Source organism: Salmo salar, chromosome ssa03 (genome assembly GCF_905237065.1).
Source record: "Salmo salar chromosome ssa03, Ssal_v3.1, whole genome shotgun sequence".
NCBI lineage: Eukaryota > Metazoa > Chordata > Actinopteri > Salmoniformes > Salmonidae > Salmo > Salmo salar.
In genome coordinates this window covers 81,009,792-81,037,283 of record NC_059444.1, presented here as the reverse complement: position 1 = coordinate 81,037,283, position 27,492 = coordinate 81,009,792, and the positions used below count along the sequence as shown (strand labels likewise).

The following is a 27,492-nucleotide window of genomic DNA, read 5'->3' as shown; positions in this document are numbered from 1 at the left end:
CTGTGTTTGCTAGCTGACAACAAACCACCTTAAGGATAAAACAAACCCTAATAAGCCGCAGATTGTAGATATGAGTCCAAGTGAAGATGAACCCGTTTCTGGAACTTTCATGGATTATCTCTACCTTTCTAATTATAAAATGGTTATGAACATTCTATGTAGTGTTATAAAGCATTATGCATGGCACATGAAGCTATGTGATTGTAATGCATTATAAACAGGGTATTCGTAGGGAGAGTTATCAATGTTTCTGAGTAGAACAGATGTCAGTTGAATTGTAACAGTCCGCAGCAATCAGTGGGACCATAAGGTTCACTATGTAGGCAATATGTTGTCATGGATGGATCCCTCTAATGATCATTTCCTGGAATTGAGTGGATTACATTACATTACATTACATAGGCTACATACATTTACTGGATATCTGTCTTTTGAATGGGATGTGCAGTCCTTCGGATGGCAGTCTTTCCCCGAGTGGCGCAGCGGTCTAAGGTACTGCATCTCAGTGCTAGAGGCGATACTACAGACACCCTGGTTCGAATCCAGGCTGTATCACAACCGGCCGTGATTGGGAATCCCATAGGGTGGCGCACAATTGGCCCAGCGTCGTCCGGGTTTGGCCAGTGTAGGCCATCATTGTAAATAAGAATTTATTCTTAATTGACTTGTCTAGCTAAATAAAGGTTACATTTTAAATAAACAATGTTAAACAGATGGCCTGACTCACTATGGTTATTAAAGATCCCATGGCACTGCAAAGAGTGGAGGACATGTAATTAAGATGCCTTTATTTAGGTGACACTCATTGTAAGAGTAGGGGTGTTAACCCTGGTGTCATGGCTAAATTCCCAACCTGGTCCTCATCATTTTATCATGGAAAGGGAAAGGGGGATACCTAGTCAGTTGTACAACTGAATGCATTCAACTGAAATGTGTCTTCTCCATTTATGGGCATCTAATCATCCCCAGATTCCAATTCCATTGGGCTCTCCTATCCCTTGAAACTCTTCAACCAGGTTGTTGCTGTGAAAGGGTGTGTCAACCTAAAATTAGGTTGAGATTTCCTTCATTTCAAGATGAAATTGGCATGAAACATGTATTTCGTAAGAATCCACAGAAAAATACTTTTAGAATTCCCACAAAATAATATAAATACTTTTCCAGATTTACTGGAATTGTTGTGCTCCTGTTTTCAATTATGGCCCATAAAGAACGTTTTTTTTTCTTCTGTCATTGCAGAGTATGCAGTTGCTTTGCTTCGTAAATAAAGACAGAAGTCCCAATACCAGAGAGAGAAGAGGAATAGACAGGAGAAGAGCGGAGAGGGGACTGAATAGATCTGATTTACTCTCTCCATGCATAACTTGGGGCATTCCCACTTACCAGCCAGCTAACTACAAACAGGCCCTACATGAAAATACCACTCAAAACCACTACACTAGGGTTGTCAAAGTCATTTTGCCCCGCAGGCTGCATTCAGTCTTCACCGAGGTCGAGGGCCACACTTAAAATTGGTTATATTTCCTTGCCGTCAAAATATGCCAAAAATAGCCCTCTATCCATCACTTTTGTAATTTTCTATGCTCACTGACTGTCTAGCATTAGTTTAAATGACTGATGTCAAGCTGGACAGAGTGAAGAGACTGTAAATGTAGGTCATTATCATTTCTACACAGTTTCCATTTGGTTGAAGTCATTTCAATGTCAATTGGGATAGCCCCCCCCCCCCCCAAAACATATTCCCAAAAAGTTTGTTATTTTTTTCTCAAACCCCACCGCAGGCCAGATCCATATGTTTGACACCTGTCCTACACTGTCTATAATCTCTAGCCCTGCATCTACTGCACATTGTGTGTCAGGAGGGAGAACATTTTTTAAAACAGGGAACAACTACATTACCTAAACTTGTCCAATTAGTGCAAACACTAATTATTTCAGTTTTCCAACCCAATGTGATTTTTTCACCATTGGTCGGATGATGTTAATAAAAAGGGTAGGGCTGCGGTTAGTTGAACATCAACTGAACATCTATAAACCATCTATTTGGGACTATGCAAATGAAGTGTTGCCTTACATGTTTCGTGTATATGTTTATGACATCATTCCTCCCCTAACTGATATGACATGGGGGGGGGGGTCATACAAGTATACACAGCTGGCCTGCTGAGAACCGTGTCAAACATGTCAATGGGGCTCATTCATAAGCACTACAACTAGGACACTTCCAACCTCACTGTGCTGGTCACAAACCTTTTTATGAGTGTACTCTAGAAACATCTGTTGCTTTTTCTCCACATTCCGAGACTCATGAGAGAGAGAACAAGAGAAAGAAAGAGGGATCCATAAAGAAGGTAGAAGATAGTTCCGCCTGCTAGCTTTATTAACAGCCAGAGTGAGTAGCCATCTCTCCAGTCTACATGTTTACAATGACATTTTGTCCATAAGCTCCTTTCTAAAGCAAATTGAGTACGCTACTCCAAACTATTATTAATCAAGAAAACAGACTTCCTCTAACAGTCGAAAGTCCAACTAGTTGTGACCGAGTCCTGGTTTCATTCTTCCTATGAATTTCTCAGGTCAAGAACCAGGGAGGAAAGAGGGGAAGAGATGACAATGCATGTGAAGAACAAAAGAAAGCCTGGCATCATCAACACTGCAGATGAGCCATCAGATCCTGGGACACAGAAGCCATTGTCAGGTACAGTGCACACATGATGAGTCACCGTCATATGACAGAGGCTGACACAGCAGTACGGAGGCCAGCCAGTAAGACCAGGCATTACTCTGCATTATGGTACAAATACCCCCTAGCCAGACCCAAAGAAAAGCCCCAAAATGAACCGGGGAAGTGTTGTGCTTCTATGTGGGTGTGTTTGTGTAGCCAAACCCGTTTCCCAGGGTCCTCTCCATTTCTGGTCTCCTGAGAATGTGGCCTACGACCCCGCAGGGCTGTGAAAGCAGATGTTGTCACCTGATGCTGGGGATATGTACTGCTGTGTGTGTGTGTGTGTGTGTGTGTGTGTGTGTGTGTGTGTGTGTGTGTGTGTGTGTGTGTGTGTGTGTGTGTGTGTGTGTGTGTGTAGAGTTGTTTACCAAACACATCTGTATGCCCAAATCATGACACAATCTCAGACACTCATTTAAAAATATATGGACAAAAAAGACATAAAACGACGAAGAGAGCATGTTCTAACACGCCAACATATTTTTAAGGTGTAATCGTCTCCAGATTGTAACAATGTGCATCAACCTTATAAAACCTACATCCAAACATTTAACTTTACAAACGGCACCCCATACCTACCATAGACTTCCAGTGATGGGGTCAATGTGTTTCAGAGTGATGTTAGACAGACAGAGGGGTTGAGGGGTTAATTCAGTCATGCTGCAGTGCTGTTATCTGTCTCTCTTTATCTGACCCGTCACTGTTTCTGACAGAAAACAGACAATGCAAGGACCCCTAACTGCCTACACAGTACAGGGACATTATCTACCTGTGTAACATAAACACACATCGACACAGAGTCACAAAAGTACACACACAGACACGCATGAATGTGCACACTCATGCACTTAGTTTCAGGTCAGATATGCAGCATTGTCTGGTGAAAATATGCATAGGACCATTTCCTCATTATTTTGAGCAGGATCTTTTTACACCAACTGTAGATTCCTCCTGCGACACCACCTCTTAGCCTGGTCCCAGATCAGTCTGTGCTGTATAGCTAACTACTATGGCCATTGTCATGCCAATCATGTTTGACTATAGGAGTTAGCAAGACAGCTTCAAATGGAAATGAAAGAGTCCACTCCAAAATGAAAATCTTTATATTTTCAGTTAAGATGTGTCTTTAGCCCGAACGTGCACAACTGTAACCTGCCTGGTTACCATTCTGTTTCTGCCTAGTTACCATTCTGTTTCTGCCTCAGTCATCATTAGCCTAATGTTAATTGTAACAAGGTCCATCTGATAATATTATCTATGAGCCTTCTTCAGAGAAGCTAAGAGAACGAGCCATTAGCCAGCAGCATTAGCAGTAGCCTATTACAGGTCATGCTACTGCCGGCTGTTTGTTTTGCTGAGGTCATAGTGTATCAGTGTGGAATTGTTCTCTGACAGCTAGAGTTGGGGTGCAGGGTTCCAGAATCTGACCTTTGACTGACCTCTCTGCCCCGAGCCACTGGTACAACTACAGAGAGAAATAACCTCGGGGAGAGAAATTAGGGAGAGGACTGCTTTCAAAGGAGTTGCGCTAAACCACCTTAGCAACCCATATCATGCAGCTTTGGTATATTATGACAAGTTACCTCTGGACTGGACTTTTATTTCCATGACTGATCAAAACGTGTTCTCATGGCTTTCTTGTCCCTCTGCAGCAGACATATGGTGAGCAATATGTTTGGAACATCGAAACGCAATAAAATCACAGTATCAAATCGCAATACATATAGAAATCGAGAGAATCGCAATACATATCGTATCGGCACATAAGTATCATGATAATATCGTATCGTGAGGTCCCTGGCAATTCCCAGCCTTAGTATGTGTCATGGAGGTGACGTCATTTTGTCATTGACATGAAGTCAACGGTCAATAAATACAGCTTCAGACATATCATCTAGATGTGGTACATGGATCTCATGACAGTGTGGTCACAGTAAAGTGATACTGTGAAGATGTCAATACCAGTCAAAGTGACGTTGGTACTATATGTCTACAGACGTACTCACTCTCTCAGTGTGAGGACAGCTACACATCCACTGTGCTGTTGATCATTCCTTTAATACAGTGGGCCCTAGTCAACACACACACACACCAGTTCATCATCCCATCAGCACAGTGATCAACAGTAGACCCCAATCTGTCACTGAAGACAGATGACCAACCCCTCAATTCCCCCTAAACCTGCTAGTCTGCACCCTTCCTTAATCCACATCAAGTCCCTTCTTCCCCTCCCTATACACACATATATCCCAGAAGTACTAGAGCTGGGCGATATAGACAAAAATCCATATCACGCTACATTTACTGAATTATCACGATAACGCTAAATTCATAACATTAATGTGCATCAGTTACTTTTTTATATTAGCCTTTAAACTACTACTAATTTTAAAATGTTGTAGATATCAATTGTCCGGTTAGAAATGGCCCATATTTGTAGACTTAATTCATTTCAAAACGTCACATTCCTCTAGTAAAGGCTACATATAGCAGTAAAATGCCCTCGATAAATGGTCGGTTGGGTCGGTATCAGTAATGTTAGACGTATCGTCCTAGCTCTATGAACTACACACCAGTCTGCACCCCTTCCCTTCTTCCTTCCTAGACCCACTGTCCTTCACTGGAACTAAAACCACAGACCTCATTATCTCATACATACCATTTCAGAACTAAAAGACCTCATTATCTCATACATACCATTTCAGAACTAAAACCACAGATCTCATACATACCATTTCAGGAGACAAGGACATACATTACATGGCTACATGCCATACTCCACCAGTCATAATGGTATGCAAACGCATGACCAAGGAGAAGTGAAGGAATAATATGTAAGCAAAGTAGATACTAACCCACTTAACAGATGCAGGTAGTTTGTCTACAGACAGAACCATACCTCTGGGAATCTAACACACACACACACACACACACACACACACACACACACACACACACACACACACGAGAATGCAGAGGTAATGACGACCTTTCCGGCATCACATCAGCAGCTGTTGAAGAGCCACGGTGTCTGTTCTCACCTTGCAATGCACCAGAGCCCCTAACTGTCCAGAAAACAGAGCTCCGTTGAACTAGTGTGTCTGTAAATCAGATCCGACTGACTCAAAGGTGAAGAGCGCTTCCGTTATTATGCTTATTTTTAACTGCCTGATATCAGTGAACTATGCCTTTGTAAAATAGCTGGGGTCAAACCTGTTTAAACAAAACATAGGTTGAGGGAAGCCATTGTCAGAGCAGTGCCATAGTTCTGCTTTTACTGTGACAGCCAATAAGAACAGCAATATGCAATCAAAGAAGAGAGAGGGATGAAAGAGATAGATGACTCCATTTTCGGTCTACCTCCACTTTCCAGACATCACTCCATCATTTTAACTACAGGGACTACTTTTCACTTTGAACAGGTGGCTGGAGACTACTTCCCAGCAGGGTCTCACACCCTATACTAAAAGTATCTGCCTCTTTCCACATGTTTCCACGTGTGGAAATCCCTCCATGTACAGTACTGCTCTGCACTGCCTCTCTCCGTGTTCTGTACCTGGTCTGTATGCAATACAGCAATGTCATGGATCAATGTCCCTTCCAGCACTACACAGCCCCATGTGTGGATCACGTCGTTAGAGGAAAGTTAGAGAAAAGACGGAACGAGGGGAAAGGAGAGCTGAAATTAACCAGAGCTCAGCAGAAACAGAGAAACTTAATGAAACATGGCAGCAGCAGAGAAGCAGTGCTGTGGTTATGCAAACAGCCTCCTCACCTCCCAGGATTGATTACAAGGCTTGGCCCTGGAGCTGCAGACGCCATGTTAGAGACACACAAAATTCTTATCCCCAAACCCCCCCCGTCCCCCCACTCTGTGCTCCCCCGCTCCGCCCCCCAAACCCCCAAGAGCTCAGAACAACAGAGAAAAACTGGAGGATGAACCAGCAACAGTGTCGGGTTCCGGGAGTACAGTACAACACAGAGAAACTTCACAAAAAGCCTATTCCCCTCTACAGCCATACCTCAGTACATCTGAGTGGAACTTTCTATCAAGACAAACAAATACACACTAACATAAACATGCACACTCACAAGTGGAGCACAGTAGTGGTGCTCCTGGGCAGCAGAGTAAAGAGAGAGCTAGTACTGTACCACAGACAAACTACAGGAAACTAGAAGAGACGGAGGGAGAAAAAGAAAAGCAGAGAAAAAGAGAGGGGAGAACAAGGAAACCACACACACAGTACACACTACGAGGGAGGCAGAACTGCAAACTCACCGTGTGTGTTGTCCCGTGCTGAAGAGCAGCCCCCTAGTGAGAGCCAGTCCAGTCACCGAGGAACCCCACGGCCCCTCCCACCTCACCCTGTCATGTGACACTGGACCACAGGCATGCCACACCCCCCTCTCACTCACACCACCCTCCCCTCAACATGAAACATCTTCAGAGAGAGAGGGTAAACGCTTCTTATGCTTCCCATCTGAAACAGTTGGTAATAGTTTGTGCATACAGTATCAGTCAAAAAACACACCTATTCATTCCAGGATTATTTATTTATTTGTTTCTATTTTCTACATTGTAGAATAATAGTGAAGTCATCAAAACTATGAAATAACACACATGGAATCATGTAGTAACCAAAAAAAGTGTTCAACAAATTAAAATATATTTTACAATTTGAGATTCTTCAAAGTAACCATCCTTTGCCTTGATGACAGCTTTGCACACACTTGGCATTCTCTCAACCAGCTTCATGAAGTATTCACCTGGAATGAATTTCAATTAACAGGTGTGCCTTTTTAAAAGTTCATTTGTGGAATTGTTTTCCTTCTTAATGTGTTTGAGCCGATCAGTTGTGTTGTGACAAGGTAGGGGTGGTATACAGAAGATAGCCCTATTTGGTAAAAGACCAAGTCCATATTATGGCAAGAACAGCTCAAATAAGCAAAGTGAAACGACAGCCCATCATTACTTTAAGACATGAAGGTCAGTCAATGTGGAACATTTCAAGAACTTCAAAAGCTTCTTTAAGTGCAGTTGCAAAAACCATCAAGTGCTATGATGAAACTGGCTCTCATGAGGACCGAATAAATGCTTCACAGTTCAAGTAACAGACACATCTCAACATCAACTGTTCAGATGAGACTGCGTGAATCAGGCCTTCATGGTCAAATTGAAACCACTACTAAAGGACATCAATAAGAAGAAGACTTGCTTGGGCCAAGAAACATAAGCAATGGACATTAGACCAGTGGAAATCTGTCCTAATCTGTCTAATGACTCCAAAATTGAGATTTTTGGTTCCACCCGCCAAGTCTCTGAGATGCACAGTAGGTGAACGGATGATCCCCGCATGTGTGGTTCCCACCGTGAAGCATGAAGGAGGTGGTGTGGGGGTGCTTTGATGGTGACACTATCAGTGAAATATTTAGAATTCAAGGCACACTTAACCAGCATAGCTATGGCCTCCCAAGTGGCGCAGTGGTCTAAGGCACTGCATCGCTGTGCCACTAGAGATTCTGGGTTCGAGTCCAGGCTCTGTCGCAGCCGGCCATGACCGGGAGGCCCATGGGGCGGCGCACAATTGGCCCAGCGTCGTCCGGGTTAGGGAGGGTTTGGCCAGCAGGGATGTCCTTGTTTCATTGCGCGCTAGCGACTCCTGTGGCGGGCCGGGCGCAGTGCACGTTGACAGGGTCGCCAGGTGTACGGTGTTTCCTCCGACACATTGGTGCGGCTGGCTTCCAGGTTGATGGGCATTGTGTCAAGAAGCAGTGCGGCTTGGCTTGGTTGGGTTGTGTTTCGGAGGACGCATGGCTCTCGACCTTCGCCTCTCCCGAGTCCGTACGAGACAAGACTAACTACTACCAATTGGAGACCACGAAACTGGGGTGAAAAAAGGGGTGAAAAAAAAATAATAATTAAAAAAAATAAAAAAACAGCATTCTGCAGTGATACACCATCCCATCTGGTTTGCCCTTAGTGGGACTATCATTTGTTTTTAAGAGGACAATGAGCCAACACACCACCAAGCTGTGTAAGAGCTATTTGACCAAGAAGGAGAGTGATGGAGTGCTGCATCAGATGACCTGGCCTCCACAACCACCCGACCTCAACCCAATTGAGATGGTTTGGGATGAGTTGGACCGCAGAGTGAAGGAAAAGTGCTCAGCATATGTGGGAACTCCTTCAAGACTGTTGGAAAAGCATTCCAGGTGAAGCTGGTTGAGAGAATGCCAAGAGTGTGCAAAGCTGTCGTCAAGACAAAGGGTGGCTACTTTGAAGAATCTCAAATATATGTTTAACACTTTTTGGGTTACAACATGATTCCATATGTGTTATTTCATAGTTTTGATGTCTTCACTATTATTCTACAATGTAGAAAATAGTAAAAATAAAGAAAAACCCTTGAATGAGTAGGTGTGTCCAAACGTTTGACTGGTACTGTATATTATGACGACATTTTGTGACGTTTTTGTTGATTTTGGTCTTTGGCAAGGGTTTTTTCTGCTGTTCGTGCACACAACATTATCTCGAGGAAGCTGAAGGTCGTGAGCCGAAATCTACGCACATTCGTCGGTTATTGGTCAATAGTAGGGATTCTTCAACTAAGTGTTTGTCATTCAACGCTAGACGACTCGTTTTCATGTTAAAAAAAATTACTTCAGAAATACTGCACCAAACATCTTAGTTAGATGTACAAATGCGCAACAAAAATCCACATCTGAGTTCTTACATTAATTCTGACCATTTTGAGGAAGTGTATACTGGCTACGGCATCTCAAGATGGACAAACAGTACTATTGCCACTTTTTTCTTGTTTGTTTTTCAAGCAAAGTTCTTTTAAGGGAGTATGAGAGCACACTCATTCTTAAGGCTTCCACATGCTTCGGTTCGGCTGGCGTCTAGCCATTTCTCTGTGTGTGTGTGTATAGACACACCGTCCCTGCTCCTCTACCCCTCATCCTTCCCTTCCCCCTAGCCTCTGGCCACAGGTTTGAGAGAAGCCAGCCTGTCCATCCCCCTGGTCCTCCTGTCTGTCCCTGATTCACAACCCTCCAATGACCTGCTTCAACCCTTTGTTCCTGGAATTCACAGGATCCCAATCATTCCACAACACATACCAGAGGACTAGCGGGACCAAATAAACATGACACGTGTTTACTTGCTATTGTGGGAGCTACATCCAACAATGGATGAGGAGGATTGAGAAGTACGTTAAATATTTAATACTGAAAATGTGTAGCAGGTTTACGTGTTGCAACACTGTCCATACCGAGAAAGGGATAACATCTTGTAATTCTTTTTGACCACAATTTTACCACCATTGCCCCATCTCTCAGCTTTATGGCATTAATAACAAACCACTCAGTGGGGCTGCTGTTCGGTTGAAACAAACATTCAGGAGTGTGCCTTTAATTCTTGATCATTAAAGATTAAAGGATAGTTGCTCCCTTTAAATCCCAGTTCTACAGTGGTTCTAGTTTCTACTGCAGTGGTTCTAGTTTCTACTGCAGTGGTTCTAGTTTCTACTGCAGTGGTTCTAGTTTCTACTGCAGTGGTTCTAGTTTCTACTGCAGTGGTTCAAGTTTCTACTGCAGTGGTTCTAGTTTCTACTGCAATGGTTCTAGTTTCTACTGCAGTGGTGTACATACTGCTCCAGGGAGAGGCATGTCTCAGTAGGTTCTTTGATACAACTGGTTGTCTGTGATTAAAAAGCGAAGAAAACAGCTGTGTTTCTGGCCACACAGGAAGTGAAATTATATACCTACCAGGGGCTAAAGCACCAACTGTCTAACACACACACACGCAATCCATCACCTGAGTTTTTGGGGGGGATGAAAGGGATCACGTTTTCACATTTAACCAAATACCTCATTCGTTTTTACAGCAACTACTGTTTCTGGATGGATGGCTTTATTTGGTTTCATTCATCACAAACCTTGCTGGTCTAGTGAAATGATTGAGTCTGTACTTTTTGAAAGATCTTAGGGTAATTTATGTAAGAAGCTGAATGTTTTCTCTGAACAGGAGGAGAAAGTGAGCAACTGGAAAAAGTAACCTTGGACAGATGACCAAAATCTCCCCCCAAAATGCCATGGTTGTAGATTCATGACAGGTCCCAGTATATGTCCAACACTCACACACCAGCCCTGAAGAACCCACATCCACCTAACTATTAGACTGCGTGCCAAATGGCACCCAATTCCCATAGGGCTCTGGTCAAAAGGAGTGCACTAAATAGGGAATAAGGTGCCATTAGGGAGGCAGATTTACACAGTGCCTTACTCTAGCCTAATACTCCCTCAACATACACCCTCAGCACACATCCAGCCAGCTCCCCACTTCCTGCTCAGGGTCAGAGGGGTGATCATGTATCAACATCAACTGGGAGTAAAAATAAATCCTGGGTGTATTTAGTCCGTTTTACAATGTTTATAAGAAGCCCTGAATTCTCTAACTACAGGCGCCGTATTTCAAAGCCCTGTATTGTGTGTGTGTATAAAAATCAGTAAATGCAGAGAAACTATGTTTAAAGAGGGGACCGCTAAGTAGATAAACCGTCAGAGTTCTGTGGTTTTCGGAGCACAAGATTGACTTCATCACAGCGTTGCTGTCTTTTCTGAGAGTTTTAGAGCCACCCATTCGCTGAAGCTTTCCCAGCTGTGTTGCTAAGCGCTGTGCCAGATTGATCCGGTCAGTACCAGGGTAGTGTAGACTGAGCATGTGCAGATTGAAGGAGCCTCCGTAACCAGAGCCCCCTGGGTTCCTCCAACACAACAGTAACTCTCATCACTATCCCTTAGACAGGACAAGTCAAAGAGGGAGAGAGAGCACTATCCAACTTTTACAGGATAACAAAAGCGCTGTGGAAGGATAACAGCCTTTTATAATATGTTCTTTAGAGTGTCTCCAACTATTTCTTCTGTTTTTCTGATACAGCGATAGAAGAAGAGAGAGAGAGTACTGGAGCAAGAGAGATAGTACTGGAGCAAGAGGGAGAGAGAGAGAGAGAACTGGAGCAAGAGGGAGAGGAGTACTGGAGCAAGAAGGAGAGAGAGAGAGTACTGGAGCAAGAGGGAGAGAGAGAGAGTACTGGAGCAAGAGGGAGCGAGAGAGAGTACTGGAGCAAGAGGGAGAGAGAGAGAGAACTGGAGCAAGAGGGAGAGTACTGGAGCAAGAGGGAGAGAGAGAGTACTGGAGCAAGAGGGAGAGAGAGAGTACTGGAGCAAGAGGGAGAGAGAGAGAGTACTGGAGCAAGAGGGAGAGAGAGAGAGTACTGGAGCAAGAGGGAGAGAGAGAGAGTACTGGAGCAAGAGGGAGGAGAGAGAGTACTGGAGCAAGAGAAGTACTGGAGCAAGAGGGAGAGAGAGAGAGTACTGGAGCAAGAGGGAGAGAGAGAGAGTACTGGAGCAAGAGGGAGAGAGAGAGAGTACTGGAGCAAGAGGGAGAGAGAGAGAGTACTGGAGCAAGAGGGAGAGAGAGAGAGTACTGGAGCAAGAGGGAGAGAGAGAGAGTACTGGAGCAAGAGGGAGAGAGAGAGAGTACTGGAGCAAGAGGGAGAGAGAGAGTACTGGAGCAAGAGGGAGAGAGAGAGAGTACTGGAGCAAGAGGGAGAGAGAGAGTACTGGAGCAAGAGGGAGAGAGAGAGTACTGGAGCAAGAGGGAGAGAGAGAGTACTGGAGCAAGAGGGAGAGAGAGAGTACTGGAGCAAGAGGGAGAGAGAGAGAGTACTGGAGCAAGAGGGAGAGAGAGAGAGTACTGGAGCAAGAGGGAGAGAAGAGAGTACTGGAGCAAGAGGGAGAGAGAGAGAGTACTGGAGCAAGAGGGAGAGAGAGAGAGTACTGGAGCAAGAGGGAGAGAGAGAGTACTGGAGCAAGAGGGAGAGAGAGAGTACTGGAGCAAGAGGGAGAGAGAGAGTACTGGAGCAAGAGGGAGAGAGAGAGTACTGGAGCAAGAGGGAGAGAGAGAGAGAGTACTGGAGCAAGAGGGAGAGAGAGAGAGTACTGGAGCAAGAGGGAGAGAGAGAGATACTGGAGCAAGAGGGAGAGAGAGAGTACTGGAGCAAGAGGGAGAGAGAGAGTACTGGAGCAAGAGGGAGAGAGAGAGTACTGGAGCAAGAGGGAGAGAGAGTACTGGAGCAAGAGGGAGAGAGAGAGAGTACTGGAGCAAGAGGGAGAGAGAGAGTACTGGAGCAAGAGGGAGAGAGAGAGAGTACTGGAGCAAGAGGGAGAGAGAGAGAGTACTGGAGCAAGAGGGAGAGAGAGAGTACTGGAGCAAGAGGGAGAGAGAGAGTACTGGAGCAAGAGGGAGAGAGAGAGTACTGGAGCAAGAGGGAGAGAGAGAGAGTACTGGAGCAAGAGGGAGAGAGAGAGAGTACTGGAGCAAGAGGGAGAGAGAGAGAGTACTGGAGCAAGAGGGAGAGAGAGAGTACTGGAGCAAGAGGGAGAGAGAGAGTACTGGAGCAAGAGGGAGAGAGAGAGTACTGGAGCAAGAGGGAGAGAGAGAGTACTGGAGCAAGAGGGAGAGAGAGAGAGTACTGGAGCAAGAAGGAGAGAGAGAGAGTACTGGAGCAAGAGGGAGAGAGAGAGAGTACTGGAGCAAGAGGGAGAGAGAGAGAGTACTGGAGCAAGAGGGAGAGAGAGAGTACTGGAGCAAGAGGGAGAGAGAGAGAGTACTGGAGCAAGAGGGAGAGAGAGAGAGTACTGGAGCAAGAGGGAGAGAGAGAGTACTGGAGCAAGAGGGAGAGAGAGAGAGTACTGGAGCAAGAGGGAGAGAGAGAGAGTACTGGAGCAAGAGGGAGAGAGAGAGAGTACTGGAGCAAGAGGGAGAGAGAGAGAGTACTGGAGCAAGAGGGAGAGAGAGAGAGTACTGGAGCAAGAGGGAGAGAGTACTGGAGCAAGAGGGAGAGAGTACTGGAGCAAGAGGGAGAGAGTACTGGAGCAAGAGGGAGAGAGAGAGTACTGGAGCAAGAGGGAGAGAGAGAGTACTGGAGCAAGAGGGAGAGTACTGGAGCAAGAGGGAGAGAGAGAGAGTACTGGAGCAAGAGGGAGAGAGAGAGAGTACTGGAGCAAGAGGGAGAGAGAGAGAGTACTGGAGCAAGAGGGAGAGAGAGAGAGTACTGGAGCAAGAGGGAGAGAGAGAGAGTACTGGAGCAAGAGGGAGAGAGAGAGAGTACTGGAGCAAGAGGGAGCGAGAGAGAGTACTGGAGCAAGAGGGAGAGAGAGAGTACTGGAGCAAGAGGGAGAGAGAGAGTACTGGAGCAAGAGGGAGAGAGAGAGTACTGGAGCAAGAGGGAGAGAGAGAGTACTGGAGCAAGAGGGAGAGAGAGAGTACTGGAGCAAGAAGGAGAGAGAGAGAGTACTGGAGCAAGAAGGAGAGAGAGAGAGTACTGGAGCAAGAGGGAGAGAGAGAGTACTGGAGCAAGAGGGAGAGAGAGAGAGTACTGGAGCAAGAGGGAGAGAGAGAGAGTACTGGAGCAAGAGGGAGAGTATGGAGAGAGAGAGTACTGGAGCAAGAGGGAGAGAGAGAGTACTGGAGCAAGAGGGAGAGAGAGAGTACTGGAGCAAGAGGGAGAGAGAGAGTACTGGAGCAAGAGGGAGAGAGAGAGTACTGGAGCAAGAGGGAGAGAGAGAGAGTACTGGAGCAAGAGGGAGAGAGAGTACTGGAGCAAGAGGGAGAGAGAGAGAGTACTGGAGCAAGAGGGAGAGGAGAGAGTACTGGAGCAAGAGGGAGAGAGAGAGTACTGGAGCAAGAGGGAGCAGAGAGAGTACTGGAGCAAGAGGGAGAGAGAGAGTACTGGAGCAAGAGGGAGAGAGAGAGTACTGGAGCAAGAGGGAGAGAGAGAGTACTGGAGCAAGAGGGAGAGAGAGAGTACTGGAGCAAGAGGGAGAGAGAGAGTACTGGAGCAAGAGGGAGAGAGTACTGGAGCAAGAGGGAGAGAGAGAGTACTGGAGCAAGAGGGAGAGAGAGAGAGTACTGGAGCAAGAGGGAGAGAGAGAGAGTACTGGAGCAAGAGGGAGAGAGAGAGTACTGGAGCAAGAGGGAGAGAGAGAGAGTACTGGAGCAAGAGGGAGAGAGTACTGGAGCAAGAGAGAGAGAGTACTGGAGCAAGAGAGAGAGTACTGGAGCAAGAGAGAGAGAGTACTGGAGCAAGAGGGAGAGAGAGTACTGGAGCAAGAGGGAGAGAGAGAGTACTGGAGCAAGAGGGAGAGAGAGAGTACTGGAGCAAGAGGGAGAGAGAGAGTACTGGAGCAAGAAGGAGAGAGAGAGAGTACTGGAGCAAGAAGGAGAGAGAGAGAGTACTGGAGCAAGAGGGAGAGAGAGAGTACTGGAGCAAGAGGGAGAGAGAGAGAGTACTGGAGCAAGAGGGAGAGAGAGAGAGAGAGTACTGGAGCAAGAGGGAGAGAGAGAGAGAGTACTGGAGCAAGAGGGAGAGAGAGAGAGTACTGGAGCAAGAGGGAGAGAGAGAGAGTACTGGAGCAAGAGGGAGAGAGAGAGAGTACTGGAGCAAGAGGGAGAGGGAGAGAGTACTGGAGCAAGAGGGAGAGAGAGAGTACTGGAGCAAGAGAGAGAGAGTACTGGAGCAAGAGAGAGAGAGAGTACTGGAGCAAGAGGGAGAGAGAGTACTGGAGCAAGAGGGAGAGAGAGAGAGTACTGGAGCAAGAGGGAGAGAGAGAGAGTACTGGAGCAAGAGGGAGAGAGAGAGTACTGGAGCAAGAGGGAGAGAGAGAGTACTGGAGCAAGAGGGAGAGAGAGAGAGTACTGGAGCAAGAGGGAGAGAGAGAGAGTACTGGAGCAAGAGGGAGAGAGAGAGTACTGGAGCAAGAGGGAGAGAGAGAGAGTACTGGAGCAAGAGGGAGAGAGAGAGAGAGTACTGGAGCAAGACGGAGAGAGTACTGGAGCAAGAGGGAGAGAGAGAGAGTACTGGAGCAAGAGGGAGAGAGAGAGTACTGGAGCAAGAGGGAGAGAGAGAGTACTGGAGCAAGAGGGAGAGAGAGAGTACTGGAGCAAGAGGAGAGAGAGAGTACTGGAGCAAGAGGGAGAGAGAGAGTACTGGAGCAAGAGGGAGAGAGAGAGAGTACTGGAGCAAGAGGGAGAGAGAGAGAGAGTACTGGAGCAAGAGGGAGAGAGAGAGAGAGGTACTGGAGCAAGAGGGAGAGAGAGAGAGAGAGTACTGGAGCAAGAGGGAGAGAGAGAGAGTACTGGAGCAAGAGGGAGAGAGAGAGAGTACTGGAGCAAGAGGGAGAGAGAGAGAGTACTGGAGCAAGAGGGAGAGAGAAGAGAGTACTGGAGCAAGAGAGAGAGAGCACTGAGCAAGAGAGAGAGAGTACTGGAGCAAGAGGGAGAGAGAGTACTGGAGCAAGAGGGAGAGAGAGAGAGTACTGGAGCAAGAGGGAGAGAGAGAGAGTACTGGAGCAAGAGGGAGAGAGAGAGTACTGGAGCAAGAGGGAGAGAGAGAGAGTACTGGAGCAAGAGGGAGAGAGAGAGAGTACTGGAGCAAGAGGGAGAGAGAGAGAGTACTGGAGCAAGAGGGAGAGAGAGAGTACTGGAGCAAGAGGGAGAGAGAGAGAGTACTGGAGCAAGAGGGAGAGAGAGAGAGAGTACTGGAGCAAGAGGGAGAGAGAAGTACTGGAGCAAGAGGGAGAGAGAGAGTACTGGAGCAAGAGGGAGAGAGAGAGTACTGGAGCAAGAGGGAGAGAGAGAGTACTGGAGCAAGAGGGAGAGAGAGAGTACTGGAGCAAGAGGGAGAGAGAGAGTACTGGAGCAAGAGGGAGAGAGAGAGTACTGGAGCAAGAGGGAGAGAGAGAGTACTGGAGCAAGAGGGAGAGAGAGAGTACTGGAGCAAGAGGGAGAGAGAGTACTGGAGCAAGAGGGAGAGAGAGTACTGGAGCAAGAGGGAGAGAGAGTACTGGAGCAAGAGGAGAGTTACTCCTGTAGCACGAGGCCTTACAGGAAACATGGTAACATGCCATCAGTGTCGTCCCGTTTTCCACTACAGACATTTGACTTGGCACACACACACACACACACACACACACACACACACACACACACACACACACACACACACAAGTACTTACAAAACTCAGTGTGTCCTTGTCTTGTTTTCCAGTGGAGCTGCTCAGTGTTGTCCTGCTGTAAAGTTCTGAGAAGACTGAATCTTAAAGACAAAATGTTGTACTGTACAACCCTCCCCTCACTTCTCGAAGTCTAGCTTTCCACTCAAAACTTGGCCCCTCTTTTCAGGCTCGTCTCTTTTTCATTCCTCTGTTCTCTCTCCCTCCATCTCATCTCTCCATAGCTGAGCATCTAGCAGGGGTCCCTGGGGCCCAGAGGACTGTGGAAGGATTGGCTCTATTCTGTACATTACTACACCCTCAACATTGATAACACACTGTATTTCTGCAGTAGGAACAAGGCTAAGGCACTGCTCATCCACCCCCCACCACCATCATTCCTCCACCAACCTCCCCATAGATTCATCAGTCCCTAATTCATCCCAGCCAAGCCTACTGAAGTCAGAGTCACTAAATATCAAACCAGCTATATCCTAACCAAACCTGGTCCAAGATCTGTTTGTGCAGTCTCGTCTACTTCAAAGACCATAGTTGGCAAGACAGCACAAACTGATCTGGGACCAGGCTAGCCGTATCCTACCTGAAAGCAGAGATGTCAGCAGAGAGGCCCATCTGAAGGACATAGTAGAGGGACATCATCTTATTGTATGATCAGACATTGAATGACACGTGTTTTTCTCATTAGCAAAAACTGCATCACAAAATAAGTCCAACAGTCTCTCCTAAACATCTTTGACTCCAAACTGACTGAACACAGAGTGATGCCAGAGCTAAAGCCAACCATAATTTGTTTGATCGGCACAACTTGGCTCGTGCCTTTAGTATCGACTCCATTTGAGTGGCTGCCCTGCGGAGAACATGGGCTTTCCAAGATAAAAGATCTTCGTTTGACGGAGACGCAACGCCAGAAACCCAATAGCAGGGGCCCTGTGGGCTGATGTTACTGGGCTAGATGGAGCCAAGATGGAGACGGGTCTTGGCAGGGACAGTGGAGAGCTGCTTGGCTGACCTCCCCGTGCGTGTGCTGCAGCGGGGCTTTCAGACCATAGAAACACAATGTATAGATTGAAGAAACGTGGCGTTTTCAGTGTTTCAAATCACATTTGGTTTGTTCAACTATGTTCCAATCAGAAATGTTCAGCCAAATATCAGATTACATGCATTTTATTACCGGTGACTGAATTTCAAACAAATGTTCTGCAATCATACACACAGCTGAAATACACAGAGAGCAGAGAGGAACAGTGCCATATCATAGAAGTAGGAAACCAGTTCCAAACCATTTCTCCAGTCTGTGTAGGTGGGATGTACAGACAGCGAGGAGAGGAGTGTGAGAAAGAACCCAAAGTGAATCGCCTGATTGAGGTTTGTGTGTTTGTGGAGAGAGATTGAGAGGAGAAAAGGACCGACGTGAATAGCCAGCTTGTGTCCCACAGGTTTCCAGACTGAAGGCTGAGTATTCAGTGGGCCGCCTCAGGAGGACGGAGAGAGAAGGAGAAGACCGAGAGACCAAACAGGACCACTATTGTTCCCATACAGTATACGGGGAAACCCAAAATAAGGGCATGTGAAGGCCGAATCACGCACATTTTAGTGGGAAAAGCAGTTCTGTCGAGTCATGTCTGCATTGTAGTCATTCTACACCTTCACTACATTCTTTAACACTAATAATCCCTTTCGAAGAGAAAAGTCAAGTTCAAATGTTGGGCCCATAAGTGTCTGAGTATAAGTGCTGATCTAGCATCAGTTTTGAGTTTTAGATGATAATGAATAAGGTTGGAGAGTTTCTAGAAACCTCTAGGCCTACGTTAGAAAGTATAAAGTGTAGTGTACAGTGGGAACAGAATCAGCTAATGCCCTCTATTGTCGTCAATGTGAAAGACGTGGGAGTTTAATTAACTACCAGAAATACAAAGCTTCCTGGGGTTCATTTTTAACTAAAACACTTATTTTACCTCAGCAGTATATCCTTCTGGGCCATCCTGTCAGAAAATACAAGAAAAGACAGGAAATCGTGTGTGTATGTATAGGGGTGTCATATGGGTGCAGAGCTCTGGGAAAGGAGGAAGTACTTCCTCTAACATGCTGATATAAACCCAGCAGAGCACTACAGTGAATCATCCCATAGAGCTGAGTTACGTAGAGCAGACCATTGAACAAGAATGAGATTAACTTGAATGGGAAGGTCTGTTCTAGTTACTCCAGACCTTACCTCACTGACTTTCCCTCTGCATAAAAACACTACTGCCTGGCTCAGGCTTGCTGCTGGTCCCAAACCATCTCTCCACACCTTTAGTCAAGTATGTATACATTACCAAAATAGTGGAAGTAAAGAACAACAAACTCAGATGCTAGGGACAAGAAACAAAACAAGAAACAAATACCGGGCCTCCCGAGTAGTGCAGCGGTCTGAGGCACTGCATCGCAGTTCTAGAGGCGTCACTACAGATCCGGGTTCGATCCCGGGCTGTGTTGCAGCTGGCCATGACCGGGAAACCCATGAGGTGGCACACAATTGGCCCAGCGTCGTCCGGGTTAGGTGAGGGTTTGGCCAGCTAGGACGTCCTTGTCCTATCACGCTCTAGCGACTCCTTGTGGCGCCGCGGCGCATGCACTCTGACTTCAGTCGCCAGCTGTACGGTGTTTCCTCCGACACATTGGTGCGGATGGCTCTCAGGTTAAGCGAGTAGTGTGTCAAGAAGCAGTGCGGCTTGGCAGGGTTGTGTTTCGGAGGATGCATGGCTCTTGACTAGAGGTCGACCGATTAAAAAGCATGGCCGATTAATTAGGCCGATTTCAAGTTTTCATAATAATCGGTAATCGGCATTTTGGGATACCGATTACATTGCAATCCACGAGGAGACTGACCACCTGTTACGCGAGTGCAGCAAGGAGCCAAGGTAAGTTGCTAGCTAGCATTAAACTTATCTTATAAAAAAAAATATCAATCTTTACATAATTACTAGTTAACTACACATGGTTGATGATATAACTAGTTTAACTAGCTTGTTCAGCGTTGCATATAATCAATGCAGTGCCTGTTAATTTATTAACGAATCACAGCCTATTTCGCCAAACGGGTGATGATTGAACAAAAATGCATTCGCTAAAAAAAGCACGATCGTTGCACCAATGTACCTAACAATAAATATCAATGCATTTCTTAAAATCAATACACAAGTATATTTTTTTTAACCTGCATATTTAGTTAAGAAATTCATGTTAGCAGGCAATATTACCTAGGGAAATCGTGTCACTTCTCTTGCATTCAGTGCAAGCAGAGTCTGGGTATATGCAGCAGTTTGGGCCACATGGCTCGTTGCGAACTGTGTGAAGACCATTTCTTCCTAACAAAGACCGTAATTAATTTGCCAGAATTTTACATAATTATGACATAACATTGAAGGTTGTGCAATGTAACAGCAATATTTAGACTTAGGGTTGCCACCCGTTCTATAAAATATGGAACGGTTCCGCATTTCACTGAAAGAATAAATATTTTGTTTTCGAAATGATAGTTTCCGGATTTGACCATATTAATGACCCAAGGCTCGTATTTCTGTGTGTTTATTATATTATAATTAAGTCTATGATTTGATAGAGCAGTCTGACTGAGTGGTGGTAGGCAGCAGCAGCAGGCTTGTAAGTGTTCATTCAAACAGCACTTTCCTGCGTTTGCCAGCAGCTCTTCGCAATGCTTGAAGCACAGAGCTGTTTATGACTTCAAGCCTATCAACTCCCGAGATTAGGCTGGCAATACTATAGTGCCTATAAGAACATCCAATAGTGAAAGGTATATGAAATACAAATGGTATAGAGAGAAATAGTCCTATAATAACTACAATCTAAAACTTATTACCTGGGAATATTGAAGACTCATGTTAAAAGGAACCACCAGCTTTCATATGTTCTCATGATCTGAGCAAGGAACTTAAACGTTAGCTTTTTTACATGGCACATATTGCACTTTTACTTTCTTCTCCAACACCGCATTTTTGCATTATTTAAACCAATTTGTACATGTTTCATTATTTATTTGAGACAAAATTTATTGTATTTTTGTATTATATTAAGTTAAAATAAAAGTGTTCATTCAGTATTGTAGTAATTGTCATTATTACAAATATATATCTTTTTTAAAAAAAAATGTAAAAAAAAAAAAATCGGTATTGGCTTTTTTTTGGGTCCTCCAATAATCGGTATCGGCGTAGAAAAATCATAATCGGTCGACGTCTACTGTACTCTCAACCTTCGCATCTCCCAAGTCCGTACGGAAGTTGCAGCAATGGGACAAGACTGTGACTACCAATTGGATATCACGAAATTGGGAAGAAAAAGGGTTAAAAAGTATTATTATATAATAATCAATTTTAATAGAAAGGAAATCCCCACACCTTGTCTGTTTTCTCCTGCATTTATATTAGCAACATAGATGAAGTATGTACTGTACTGTATATACATAGCCAGCACAGTCTAATAAAAAGCATGAGCTGGCACACACCCAGAGAAAGTTATTTAGTGTAGAGGTGCTGACTAACGGAGAATAAACTGGAAGCTATAAAAACAAAAAGAGTCACACACACTCCATATCTATTACCTCCAGGTAATTTATTGGGTAAAAAAAACCCACCAACGTCTCGGCATCACTGTGCCTTCTTCAGGCCAGCACAGTGGTATAACTGATCCACAATCTGATCAAATGTTTACTGACAAACCAGATGGAGTGGATGTCCTACACTAAGATATCTATACAGTGGGATGGCAATATTGTGAGCTATCTTATTGCTATGACAACATCAAGACAACAGGGCTATGCTGCAATACGATCAGGACGTCCCTAGTGACACAAAGCTGTTGACATAAATGTAACAGGACATACGCCTTTGTCAAGTCATGTATAAGAAGTGTAATGTAATCTCTTACAGACAGTGGGGAATACCTGCCTAGTTACCCAAGTCTGGGAGAGATAAAGACCTGTGTGGAATACCTACCTATTTACCTGAGTCTGGAAGAGATAAAGACCTGTGTGGAATACCTACCTATTTACCTGAGTCTGGAAGAGATAAAGACCTGTGTGGAATACCTACCTATTTACCTGAGTCTGGAAGAGATAAAGACCTGTGGGGAATACCTGCCTATTTACCCAAGTCTGGGAGAGATAAAGACCTGTGTGGAATACCTACCTATTTACCTGAGTCTGGAAGAGATAAAGACCTGTGTGGAATACCTACCTATTTACCTGAGTCTGGAAGAGATAAAGACCTGTGTGGAATACCTACCTATTTACCTGAGTCTGGAAGAGATAAAGACCTGTGTGGAATACCTACCTAGTTACCTGAGTCTGGAAGAGATAAAGACCTGTGTGGAATACCTACCTATTTACCTGAGTCTGGAAGAGATAAAGACCTGTGTGGAATACCTACCTATTTACCTGAGTCTGGAAGAGATAAAGACCTGTGTGGAATACCTACCTATTTACCTGAGTCTGGAAGAGATAAAGACCTGTGTGGAATACCTACCTATTTACCTGAGTCTGGAAGAGATAAAGACCTGTGTGGAATACCTACCTATTTACCTGAGTCTGGAAGAGATAAAGACCTGTGTGGAATACCTACCTAGTTACCTGAGTCTGGAAGAGATAAAGACCTGTGTGGAATACCTACCTATTTACCTGAGTCTGGAAGAGATAAAGACCTGTGTAACAGCATCTCCTACTGGTTGTTGTTAGAGCTGCACCAATGGGATGCTGTTTTGTTGAGGCGTTAATGTCAGTGGAGAAACCAACACGTACTGTATGTGGTGTGTGTATCAACAGTCTAAAGTGGAATTTTCTTCTCTACCAGTTTTCTTTGTCTGTGGCGATGCTATCTGTAGAAGTGTCTTCTTTTTCTGGGAGTGTTTAGGTTTTATTTATTTGCACCAAAGAAAACAAGTGAAATACATAAACCATACTAATAAAACAAATAAAATGGTAAAAATGTTGTGCAGGTAAGGTTGGAAGCCCAAAAGGGCTTATATGAAAACCAGACCACCAAAAAACAATACAAGTAAAACATTAATTGATCAAGCAGATAATCAAATATGTTTTTTCTTAATTAGTATACTTTGTTTGTGTGTGAGTTAGGCTACATGGAGGGGATTACTGGGCTGTTTGGTTCATCAGGCTGACCCCTAGTCTACTACTGGGCTGTTTGGTTCATCAGGCTGACCCCTAGCCTACTACTGGGCTGTTTGGTTCATCAGGGTGACCCCTGACCCCTAGTCTACTACTGGGTGGTTTGGTTCATCATGCTGACCCCTAGTAAACTACTGGGTAGTTTGGTTCATCAGGCTGACCCCTGACCCCTAGTCTACTACTGGGTAGTTTGGTTCATCATGCTGACCCCTAGTCTACTACTGGGTAGTTTGGTTCATCAGGCTGACCCCTAGTCTACTACTGGGTAGTTTGGTTCATCAGGCTGACCCCTAGTCTACTACTGGGTAGTTTGGTTCATCAGGCTGACCCCTAGTCTACTACTGGGTAGTTTGGTTCATCAGGCTGACCCCTAGTCTACTACTGGGTAGTTTGGTTCATCAGGCTGACCCCTAGTCTACTACTGGGTAGTTTGGTTCATCAGGCTGACCCCTAGTCTACTACTGGGTAGTTTGGTTCATCAGGCTGACCCCTAGTCTACTACTGGGTAGTTTGGTTCATCATGCTGACCCCTAGTCTACTACTGGGTAGTTTGGTTCATCATGGAACTCCAGAGTATGGCACCTCTGTACCTGATAGCAAATTGACATGTGAGGTGAGGCAGTGGGGAGGGTAAAAGGTTATGGCAGTATCATGTGTTGTATGCATGGATTTGGTATCAACCTGAGTCTCTATTCAGTCCCTTTTATCACGATTACTAAACTGAGAAACACAAATAAAAAAAACTAAAATATTTTGTGTGGCCAAAGGAATCAAAGACAGCTTTTCATTGCCGTCTTCTCTCTCAAGCCGGAACAGCACACACACACACACGTCATAAACAACACACACACACACACACACACACACACACACACACACACACACACACACACACACACACACACACACACACACACACACACACACACACACACACACACACACACACACACACACACACACACACTTCCCATCTGTAAATTATTCATCACTGAAGACATTTCCGTGCCTTGTGACATGCACAAGTCCAGCTCCTCAGCCATCCCTTCTCCTTGCCATCAATAGCTCTTTATGTGGGAGAGAGGGAAACAAACACCATCTTAATAGGTTGTGACTGCAGCCTGAGAGAACACTCCCCCAGTCAGCACATGACCCTGCTGCTCCCCTGGGGGGGATACTGAGTCACCCAGAACTATCAGAAGTCACCCCACTAGCATCAAGCTAATCGTCATCAAAATGACTTCACGGTGTTAGCATAGCCTGAAGCTAATTCCCATGATAAGTAACGATTGTACTATTCTGTACTACTCACATTAGCCCGGAGGCTAACTTTGATCCGCAGCTAAAGCTCTCCTAGCTTAAAGGGTCAATCTGCAGTTGCTACATATATTATTTTACTTTATGATATGCACCCATTTATTCTTGAACTGCCGTAACCTATCAGAACCCAAAATATAAGCTTATGCTAGTCACTGTATAGCCTCAAAACATGGTTAAAACTTTGATATCATGAATGGTCAGTCATTGAATCCGTAGCTCTTTTGATGAATTTCAGAGTGGTTATATTTCTTCAGCCCCATCTCTCAGCTTTTTACTGAAACATAGGCAGGGCGATCGCTTGTTATTGTTTCAATTACGATTGCCCCTTTAAGGTTAATTTTGAACATACAGGCTAGCTAATTCAAATTGTTTCTCCACAGCAGCATAATAGTGAGTCTGATCAATGTGTCATTAGAACTCACAAGACTCCTGGGGCTTTTGGCCCCGATGGCCTGACCTTTGCCCTTACAGGATGTCCATTATGTGACCAGAGAGGAATGTGAGTGGACCAAATAAATTAAAAGGACAGAAGTACTGCCCGGACTTATTCCTCTCGACAGGAATGTCCTCCTACTCGGCTGACACACAGGACACATACAGTATGTGGTGTGCGCGGACATACAGACACACGTCACCCTAGCAGACCTCTGACACATACAGTATGTGGTGTGCGCGTGCATACAGTATGTGGTGTGCGCGTGCATACAGTATGTGGTGTGCGTGTGCATACAGTATGTGGTGTGCGCGTACATACAGTATGTGGTGTGCGCGTGCACACAGACACACATCACCCTAGCAGACCTCTGACAATGAAAAGGCCTCACAACACAACAAGAGACTACAAGCTTGCGGTCAGACTAATGATTTCTCTTTCTTTTTCCAAATGTCTATTTGCTGTGTGTCACCCTGCATGACCACATCTCACAGTGGAGGGCTAGCCTACCAACCAAGATCCTCACCAGTCCAGTCCAGGGCTAACTAGTCATCCACAGAGCCCATCAGCATGTAATCAAGGCTATGCTCTACTTCCTAAATGGCTGTAAGGAACTCCTTGACTGGCTATTTTTTCTCAAAAACACAGTGTTGTTCCAGAGTCATGTATGTAGATAGATATATCTATCTGTTCTGTTCTATAGCAGAGCTGTACATGTATAAATATAGTCTATATGTGGCTCCTATCTGTTCTAGAACTAGTATTCCCACTCCATTCTCCCAATTCTTAGCTTCCATCACACAGCCTTAGAGAGCAAATTAAGCAACTCATGCTATAGAGAGGCTCCCATCTTCAACCAACAAACATGAGTAAACACTTACATGACTTCCTGTGGTCAGGGAAAGGTCACGCTACAGTAACGAGAGGGGTCAGTGACATCAGAGAGGGGTTTACCGTCGTCCTGTCTTTGGTGTTAAGTCACCTAATAGTCACCTAAGAAGTCACCTCGTTCCTTCACATTACGTTTCCCTCCCTCATCCGTCAAACAGAGCATTAGCAGAAACAAACACCAGACAATATGGTGCCAGTTAGTTGGTCTAACAGTTGACATTCCACAGATACACAGTGAGGTCAACAGAATAAACCAGGGTCGTATACATTAGAGCACAGCGTAGAAAAAGGTTTTGCAATGGAAAACAACAATGAGCGTTTCTTATTGGTTCAGTCTGTTTTCTTCCATTTGGTGCCTAAAGAATACAAGCTAGTCCTTATGATTAGTACTACTGCACATAGACTTTATGTGTGTGGTTTTCTAAATACTTCCCTTGACACGCTCAGTAATACTGTCCTTAGGCTGTCAGCACTGGCTGCTTTACCCCACCTGAGAGGCAGTGTGTGTGTTTGTGTTTGTCTGTTTACTCTGGCTTGGTTCTGCTCAGTCCTTCAGCTGACAGCCAAGAGAAACTTGAACAAAGGTCATACAACAGGAAACCAGAGGGATGGAGAGAGAGAGGGATCGAAAGAGGGATCGAAAGAGGGAGGGAAGGAGAAAGACAAAAGGAGAGCAAGAGAGAGTATGTGTACAGGCTCACTGCGTAGTCACGTCCAAGCCAGGCATAGGCAGCTGTGTGTGTATGAGATCATTTCCTGTGGAAGCACCAGCTCTACAGAAATGTCTTCCAACAATTTACAGCAACACATTTCAAGGCTTTGAAATCCAATTGAAAACGTTCAATCACATACTAAATGTAATGTTTCACATGTCCATGCAACACACTGACAATGAAGCATTTCACTATGGACCTTTAAAGTTATGACACCGTAAAGTCCACTGTAACGGAGCAGACTGACATTTGACACATATTGTACTTGCTGTTGAATTAAAATGGCCAATGGAATAAAATTGTCCATTGCAAATAGTTAACTATCAATGGAAGATTGCAAAAACAAATCCCTCTCTACCCATACACTACGTTAAAGCATTTTATTGCGGTAAATTAAACACACCTTAACGTAACACTGTAATACATTTGACTACCTAGTGTTTAACACCACCCCCATAAAGGTACCTGTACCTTACCCCTGTAACAGTAGTCCATCTCTAGCACCTGTCCCCTAGGCCAGACACCCGGAATACATGTCACAGTGGCACATAGCGTGCGCACACACACACGAATTACTGTCCGACAGACAGGGTGGCCTGAGGCACCCAGGCAGGTTGGTCACACTCAAATAGAGAAGGGGCATGACGGAACCTACTGTCCCTGCAGGACACACACACACACACACACACACACACACACACACACACACACACACACACACACACACACACACACACACACACACACACACACACACACACACACACACACACACACACACACACACACACCAGGGGAAAGGAGAGAAGGTCCCACTGGACTGCCCTCACAGTGCTGTACACTGGGGGTGCCAGAGGTAGAAGATACGGATGGAAACTCACTGATACTTCCCAAACATGTGTCTGAAAACACACTCCACCTACACAGGGCTTAAACATCTGAGTCCCCACCCATCCCACCATTGTGGAGGTTGAATTAGCTATGCTTGGCTGTGATTGAAAATAAAGCGACATAAACCTTGTAACAGCAAGGTTGTCACTCAGACCATAGAGATACATTTATCAAATAAATCTAATGTCTAAAATGTCTAATGGTTTAATCGTTCTGTTTCTCAGTCCTCTAACTATCTGACAGAGGGGGTACTAGTAGCCGACAC

At 45.2% G+C, this 27,492-nt stretch overlaps 1 protein-coding gene across 7 annotated transcripts in view; it reads right to left on the bottom strand.

The window, feature by feature from the left end:
- LOC106606602 (septin-9) overlaps positions 1-27,492 on the bottom strand; it is a 157,842-nt gene that overhangs the window by 35,344 nt on the left and 95,006 nt on the right. The window contains exon 1 of one of the 7 annotated variants that reach the window (XM_014202922.2): positions 7,005-7,097. The exons of 5 other annotated variants lie outside the window; for them this stretch is intronic. The gene's annotated coding sequence lies outside the window, so the exon portion shown is untranslated. Of the gene's footprint in view, positions 1-6,828; positions 6,926-7,004; positions 7,098-27,492 lie in introns of those variants that run through there. One more of the 7 variants, XM_045715577.1, reaches the window with a different exon arrangement.